This window comes from Podarcis vaucheri (genome assembly GCF_965113315.1).
Source record: "Podarcis vaucheri genome assembly, chromosome: 9".
Lineage (NCBI taxonomy): Eukaryota > Metazoa > Chordata > Lepidosauria > Squamata > Lacertidae > Podarcis > Podarcis vaucheri.
The window spans coordinates 36,670,416-36,678,992 of record NC_138767.1 but is presented as its reverse complement, the minus strand read 5'-3'; the positions used below and the strand labels follow the sequence as shown (position 1 = coordinate 36,678,992).

The window sequence follows — 8,577 nt, the reverse complement described above, 5'->3', positions numbered from 1 at the left end:
AAGGATCAAATAATTATGTATGCTTGCGTATTCTCTCCCTCCGCCCCACCCGCGCCACTTCTAAGTAATGATCAGCACTCATTCCCAAACTGGGGCAATAGTACCCTTGGGTGTACTGGAACTTTCATTAGGAGATACTTGAGAAAAATCCAGTAATGGCTGCTATTATTTCTCCAATCTCGTCTCTAAGATGCACATCCAGATTTATGGAAAATGCACAAGTAGCTCGGACATTAGCTAAAAACCAAGAAGGCACCACATTGTGTAGTTCTTGGTATATATTTGTCACATGTGGATTTCATCTCTCTACTGGTCTTGGACCACCTGATGATTCCTTGAGTCTGCTGCAGGGACTTCTGCAGGGATTAGTGTATAGGCCATCTGTGGCTATGTCATGTGGCATGTGTCTGGTGCACTGATTTAGTGCATCAGAAGAAATAACACAACGGTGTAGTTAGAAGATTCTGCCTCAGTACGGTGGCCCGCGGATGTCCTGTAAGCTTGGGCCTATGAGTCTTGGGTTCATATTTCGACTCAGCTTTGACTTCATTTCCCAATATAAAACTTAGGCTGCAATCCTTTAAGCACATATTGAAGAAGCTTACTTCTGCACATGTCACTTGCATTATTTTGTTGTAATTTAAGAACCCTGAAAGTTAGATCAGTAATAGCCACATATTACACACGTGGGGTTAAGCCTGAAAGAAGGCTTCTTGGCTCAATCCACAAGCTGTATAATAATTAATAGTAGCAGCTACAAACTTTAGTTAGATCATTAATCATCTACGTTTTTCATTGATTAATTTAGGGCTCCATAATCAGCTAAATCTTTTGTTGATTAATCAGAGTTCCAGTCAGTGGAGCTGTGCATTAAAGTTCCATACCCTTGTTTTATTTGAGGGAGGTATTTTGGTGCTATTACTGTAACATAGAAAAATAAAATCTTTATGATGCCCCTTTTTCCTTAACAAAGAGTTAAATCATGGGTAGGCAAACTAAGGCCCGGGGTCTGGATCCAGCCCAATCGCCTTCTAAATCTGGTCGGCGGACGGTCTGGGAATCAGCCTGTTTTTACATGAATAGAATGTGCCTTTTTAAAATGCATCTGTGGGTTATTTGTGGGGCATAGGAATTCGTTCTTTTTTTCTTCTTCAAAATATAGTCTGGTCCCCCACAAGGTCTGAGGGACAGTGGACCAGCCCCCTGCTGAAAAAGCTTGCTGACCCCTGAGTTAAATGAACTACATTGCCTTATAGATTCAGGTAGGTCGCCGTGTTGGTCTGACACAGTCAAAATATATAAATAAATTTTAAAAATGTCCAGTAGCACCTTAGAGACCAACTAGGTTTGTTCCTGGTATAAGCATGCACACGAAAACTTATACCAAGAACAAACCTAGTTGGTCTCTAAGGTGCTACTGGATATATATATATATAGACTACATTGCCTTATGTTTGAATTTCTCAAATGATAATCCATACTGAAGTTTTGCAAATAGAACCAATGAGTTAATTGATGGGGTAAAAGGAAGGTGATTAACCAAACTTTTTTTTAAAAAAAGAAGAAAAGGAGTGACAGAAACCAGTAAAACTTGCAGCCCATTTTGCAGGAGTGTTGTGAGAGTAAAGGATTGTAAGAACCTATATTAATATCATTGCTGATGATGATCAATCACTTCTTCCAGGTCTTTAGCCCTACAATTTCATGAATCCTGACTTAAAGGAATATGCATAAAACAGATTTTAGTGGTTCCTGAAATAATCCTCATCAATTCAGTTACATAGGCAAGAGGCCAAGGACTGTTATAGGGCAGCCGTTACAGAATATTTATCGGGATGTAGCAATGTGTCACCTCGTTTTTAATCCACATTCCTTTTTTTTTTTTTTGCCTCAGTGTTATCCTGAAGAGTTAACACTAGATTTTAGGTGTCAAGTTAACCTTCCAGCTAGAACAGCCCAGGCTGTGTCATCCAATGCCAGAGCCATAAGCCACTTAATTACTGCAGCCTTCTGCACAAGCAAGCACTTTGGAGGTTAATATCTTGTTTGATGTGGACTGAAACTGTCTTAACAATAGCTATTTGCAACCTGTCTGGTAGCACCTGGATCTCTGGCATGCAGTAAATTGTATAGGTTAGCCACATAGTGACACTGTTAAAGTTGTTTAAGTAGATAAGCTTTATATACAGAGAACAAGAACCTGGCCTAGTCTGCATGAATTTTGTTTTACACTACCACAGTCTCCAAGCGGTGCAAGATCCCAGGGATCCCAGGGTTTGGTTTCCTTTGGAATGAGGTACATTGGAGACCATGGTGTCTTTAGGATATACTGTATATGTGTTTATTTAAATATGTATACAACCTCAGCCTGCGATGGAAGGGTTCACAGCATTAACCCCCCAAGTGGGCCTTGCTTTCCCAGAACCACAGCCTTGGATTTCAACCAAAATTAGGCACAGCTCTGTCTCTCAGCTGCCCAGGCTGCAGTTTACCAGCTTCTATATTCTAGCTCACATAACTCAATTCCCAACTCAATGAGTTGAGGGAAGGGGGCCACCCATTTGCACAGCACCACTTCCTTTGTTACCTTAATGTCCCATCCTTAGAGGGCCATTACCCCTTACCTTGAAGCTAGCCTGGCTATTCCAGGAATAGAATCCATGCTGGATCCAGGAATTAGAAGGGAGTTCTACCTTCTACCTACCTGCCCCCCAAACTCATAGCGCTGTTATTTACCAGTCAAGCTCTCCCCACTTGAGTGTGTAAGTCACAGAGCTCTACAAAGTTCTCTTGAACTTAGTTGCTTTTTCTTTCAAATTACATGTTTAGAATTAGAGTGACAATAGTTTACAATAGAAGAGGAACAGGGCACTTATGACCCTTCCAAATGTTGCTCGAGTTGGGCTACAACTCTCATCATTCCTGATAGTGGGCCATTCTGGCTGGGCAGATGGGAATTGAAATCCAACAATTCTCTTCTCTGTGGTTACGCACAGACCCTATGGAGTACTCTCCCTCCTGCCGTTCAGGCATCAACTTTTGGCAGGTTTTAAACACCCACTGAAAACTCATCTGTTCAGGCGGGCTTTCCTTGATCATTACCATTTTGTTTAGATCATGCTGCTCAGTATTTTGCTTTAATAATTTGTTTTAATATGCTACTGGGTTTTGATATTATATGTTCATTTGGTTTTTATCACATGACTTTATAACTGTAATGTTCTGCATACCACTTAGAAATTTTTATATTATGTTGCATATAAGTAAATAAAATGTGAAGAGCCACAGGTTCCCCATAGCTGCTGTAATTGAATAATTTGATATATTTAAATCCAGTATTGATTAAATACAGAGCCCCAGATGAAATCAGCGTGATTTCCTGAAAGAATGGCAGTATCTTAATTTTCAAATAACTGAACCTTGTTTCAGAAGATTCACACACATACACACTTCAAATCACTAGCAATACATTGATTTGCTTAGGCACAGAAAGATATTCTATCTTCATGTTTCAGTGACAAATATTTGTTATATTTTTCTAATTTAAAAAGAAACCCCTGCATATTTGATATTGCTGTACAGGAGGATCCAGAATATTTACATTTCTGTTTTCTTCATAGCTTCAGTTATTTGAATTAATGCTTGAACCTTCCCTGCTATAAGTCTTGGGTGCTATTCACCCTAATTTCAGTGAGTCTACCCTAAGTAAAACTTAGTTGAAGACTGCCACTTACATTTTACCTTCCAACTCCATACTGTGTCATCCTTTCCCAATCTGGTGCCCTTCAGATGTTTTTGACTGCAAGCCACACCATCCCTGACCTTTAGCTTTACAGTCTGGGGCTGACAAGAGATGTGTAGCCCAATGATATTTGGAAACTCTTGGGGAGGCTGGTGTATTCCATAAAAGGATGCCAAAAACACCAGAGTGATGAGTTCTAGTTCTTTATTAAATAAGGTATAGACTTACAGCAAATCAACCTGCCTGTTCTCCTAGGTTTTGTAGATGCAGGATGCACTCTGCAGCAAGGAGATGACTTATCCGTGCCCAAGTAAATATCCATACAGTACATTCTTTATATACAAAGCAACATACCGTATTTTTTGCTCTATAGGATGCACTTTTTCCCTCCTAAAAAGCAAGGGAAAATTTGTGTGCGTACTATGGAGCGAATGCGGGGGGAGGCAGGCGGGAAAAGCCCCCCACCTCCCAGAAAAGTCAGGAGAAGCCGTGCAGCCCTTTTAAAGAGCGCACGGCTTCTGCCGGTTTTGTGGGAGGTGGGGGCTTTTGCGAGAGGTGAGGAAATTTCCCCACCTCCTAGAAAAGCCAGCTGCACGCTTCTGTCCCCTTCTCTCCGAATTGTAGGCTTTTGCGGGAGGTGGGGGAATTCCCCCACCTCTCGCAAAAGCAGGAAGAAGGTCTGGGAGAAGCTGCTCCCAGAGCTGGGGGGGGGGATCATATTTTTCCCCCTTGATTTCCCCCTCTGAGAACTAGGTGCGCCCTATGGTCAGGTGCGCCCTATGGAGCGAAAAATACGGTACCTCACCCTGTCTTGGACCTCCCATTATTTCATCTGCCCAGATGAGGTTGCAGGTGGCAAATACCCAAGCCTTACAAATAGTTCCACTTCCTGGGCTCAGAGCCCAGCACCCCAAGTCCACAAATAAGGAAGCAAACCAATTAGCTTATATCTAAGCAAGTGACTATAAACATATATAAGCTCATTGCTACAACAACTACCAATTAATTGTGGTGTTATCTTGACTACCAAATAGTGTAAGCAAAGCTTCTAAAACAGTTCATCTTTGGTTCAACATACTTAGATACATGTGTGTGTGTGTGTGTCACATAGGGTATGCTTTCTCTAGAAACAGGGTGTAAATCTTCTTCAGCATCTCCACCCTACAGTCCTGCCTTTAACAAAAGATAAAAAGTAAACAGCAGCACAATCCTGTCCCTGAGGTATGTCCGCTCACTTGACAGTAAGATTGTTGCTAAATCCTCTTTGCACCAGCAGAACACAAACATATGCAGGATTCAGAAGCCAGTGCAACATACTGCTGATAGAGCAACTTCTATACCAGTGTGACACCACTGACTCAGGTGAAGAAAATGAAAGGGTTTGGAGCATGATGGGGTTCCTGTGAACTTTGCTCATAATCCTAAACTTGCTGAGAGATCAGGCCTTCCCTGTGATGTCAGCATAACGTGATGCCTGTAAAAAGGGTGGTTCAAATTAAAAACATTCTCGTTTATGCCAACAGAAAGAGTTCCAGATGATGATGATTTGTCACCCATCTGACTGGGTTGCCCCTGCCACTCTGGGTGGCTCCCAACAAAGTATTAAGAACACAATAAAACATCAAACTTTTTTTTTTAAATTCCTATACAGGCTGTCTTCAGATGTCTTCTAAAAGTCAAAGAGCTGTTTATTTTCTTGAAATCTGATGGAAGGGTGAGCTCCAATACCCAAGAAGGCCCTCTGGCTGGTTCTCTGTAATTTCACTTCTTGCAATGAGGGAACCACCAGAAGGCCCTCGGATCTGGATCTCACTGTCCAGGCTGAACGTTGGGGGTGGAGATGCTCCTTCAGGGTCTAGGCTGTTTAGGGCTTTAAAAGTCAGCACTAACACTTGACAATTATCACTTCCTTCCCAGGCCAAACTGGGAATACAGGACTGAGCATACCATCTACTCTCTGAACAGCCAGGAAACACAGATCTCATATATCAAGGTACACGGCAGAGGGCCACATCTCTCTGTCCTGATGTTTTGAGAAATTAAAACAAGCACACATGGGAACTCTGGTCAAAGGGCACTTTGCACAAGCAAGTAACCTTGCACAAGCAAGTAACCAAGGACAACAAGAGAAGCACAAGTAGGACATATTACTAACATTCGTCTTCTCAGAAATAATAGGTACCATGCCTCAAGATTCTAGAGGTAGGAACCCCAGTTCCAGATGCTGGAAGAACAAAGTAAGCCAGGAAATGTAAGCTGGGACACCAACAGTATGCTCCATTCATCAATACAATTAATTTTATTCCAAATTCTATATTGTTTTTAGTCTGTGTTGTACACTACATTGGTAGGTGGGTGGGTTGGTTTTTTTTTAAAAAAAGTTAAGCAGTATAGAAATTTATGTAAAAATAATTAAATTAACAAGGCAGCAATGAGGCTCAGTATTTGAGAGTGTCTCAAAGCAGGATCCCTGCATACCTTCAATTTGCCCAGTCCCAAGAAGAGAGGTGGCTGTGTAAAATGCAAACTTATGCTGACTCTTCTTGTAATTACCTTCCTTCACTCAACCAGTGGAAAATTCCCTTCATTCTCATAAAGAAGAGACAGGTTAAGTTTGCAGTAAGTGGGGAGGGGGGGTCCCACCACATGTGGATTAAGGGGGTTGTGGGTGAGCAGGAGAGAACCCTCTGTTGGCGAATGCTGGGCATTCTGCTCTGCCTGTTGTAACTGTGATGTGTTCTTCCTTGCAAGGTGCTCTCAGGGGAAACAAACAAACAAAAAGCTACTAATAACTTTGCCCTAAATACTGCTAACGTATGTCTTGGCTAGCAGTCTGACCTTACATGTGTTTACTAGTCACAAGTAAGTTCTACTTAAGTCAGTGGCACTTACTATTACACAAGCATGCATAGGTTAATAGCCTAAATCACATGACAAAATAATGGGGTGCATACTTATAGTATGGTTTTATATTCTGTTATAAACCACTTGATTTTTTTTAAATAAACAGTGGTATGCAAATGTTTTTTAAAATAAATAAATTTCGATGGGACTTTGACCTAGTAGTCACTGGGGTGGTAAACTTGTGCATTAACTGTGCCACTTGAAACTGCAGGTGAGGAGGGTATGTGGTTTAATGTTTCTTTATATATTTTTAAAAAAATTCCTTACACATAGAAAATTAGCATCTTAGGGAGAAGGCTAGCATTCTTTCCCCTAGCATCTATTATTCTATGCGGATATTTATGGAGAAGCACTTCATAATGTGAGGCCCCTGCTTCAGTCTCAGGTGGTACAGTCCAGAGTTTGCATCATCCAGCACAACTAAATTTAATTGGATCAGGGCAATCATGCCTAGCATTCATATAACACATTTCAAGTGTTCAAAGCCTCCACATGTATATTATATTTGTAATCCTTGCAACCAACCTGTAAGTGTAGGTCATTCTTATTATCCCCACACAAGAAATAGAATGAAGTCTGAGTTCTTAAAGCCACTTCCTGTGCAATCCTATGAATCATGGTCAACCCAATACTTTTTGCTGGCTGATGCACAACACCCAATTGCAGTACCTCTTCCAAGCCAAGATCCATAGTACCAAGTCTAACCAAATTATTTTAGCACCTGAGTCAGAAAACCCCACAGTTGCCTCTCCCCAGCCTAGGAGTAGCAGCAGCAGCAATAATAATAATAATAATAATAATAATAATAATAATAATAATAATAAACATTAAATCACAATTTGCTGTCCTTTTATGGCACCCAAATTCATCTGCCTGAGGCAGCCACCTTACTCTGCCTAATGGTGGGGCCGCCCTGCAATCCATGATTACTAAGAAGGAAGTTCCACTGTGTTCAATGGAGCCTCCTCTATAGGATTAGAATTGCAGCCTCAGTGAGTTTGAAGATGAGGAAAGGTTTGACCTGAGGAATGTCTAGCTCACAGGCCTCTGTGTTACCAGCTCTCAGATGGGCTTCTTAATGTGACTGGAAACTAACTTGATCACATTTTAGAACAAAGTTGGGAAGCCTGTGGTCCTCCAGATGTTGCTGGTCTCCAACTCTCATCAGCCCCAGCCAGCATGGCCAGTGGTCAGGGATGATGAGAGTTTTGGTCCAATAACAGAGAGCCACAGGTTCCCTATTTCTGCTTTAGAAGGTATTTTAGGACAGTTAATAAATGCCAGCTTTATACCATCCCACCTTAGCTGTACGTTGACTTATACACGTTGTTTTACCACTTTGGCAACAAACATCCAACAAATTAACTCATATGCAAGTGATTAAATGGTGATTAGTTCCCCCGCCTCTATCTCCTTTTCAGAGGAGGTCACTGAAATACACTTAGGTGCTGTCAGAGCAGTGGTGCTGCTTTTTGGTAGTACTCTAAATGCCTTTTCCTCGACTGGCCCTTTTCACATTTCAGCATTAAAACAGAACTTTCTTAATCAGGCAGATTTCATTTATGACAACCATACTGAGAGCTTACCGTATGTGGTTATTTTTACATCATATGTCTTTTTCCAATGTTGGCCTGTACTCTCTAATGTTTCAAAATTGTACCTCACTGAACACATCCTTGAAAAGGCAATCACCTAGTACAACTAGTAATTAGTGCTCTGTCAGCTTTAGCACCATTAGTTTCCAAATGCTAACATCAGCAAGCCTATTGTATATCACATATGAAACTGGAATGTGTGTTAGTGTCTACATTTAGGTGTTTGCAACAACTTTGCTTTAGAAGACTTTCCATATAGGTAGGTATTTCATATGCATGCATGCATATTCTGTAACCAATAGCATTTATATGTGCAGTAGATAGTTTCTTACACTG

At 41.1% G+C, this 8,577-nt stretch overlaps 1 long non-coding RNA gene across 1 annotated transcript; it reads left to right on the top strand.

Annotated features, from left to right (window-relative positions):
* The first annotated feature begins 1,116 nt into the window (after nt 1-1,116).
* Nucleotides 1,117-6,892, top strand: LOC309540707. Its single transcript, XR_014223406.1, has 2 exons — nt 1,117-1,262; nt 5,660-6,892. It is a non-coding gene; the product is annotated as an uncharacterized lncRNA (long non-coding RNA).
* The last annotated feature ends 1,685 nt before the right edge of the window (nt 6,893-8,577 follow it).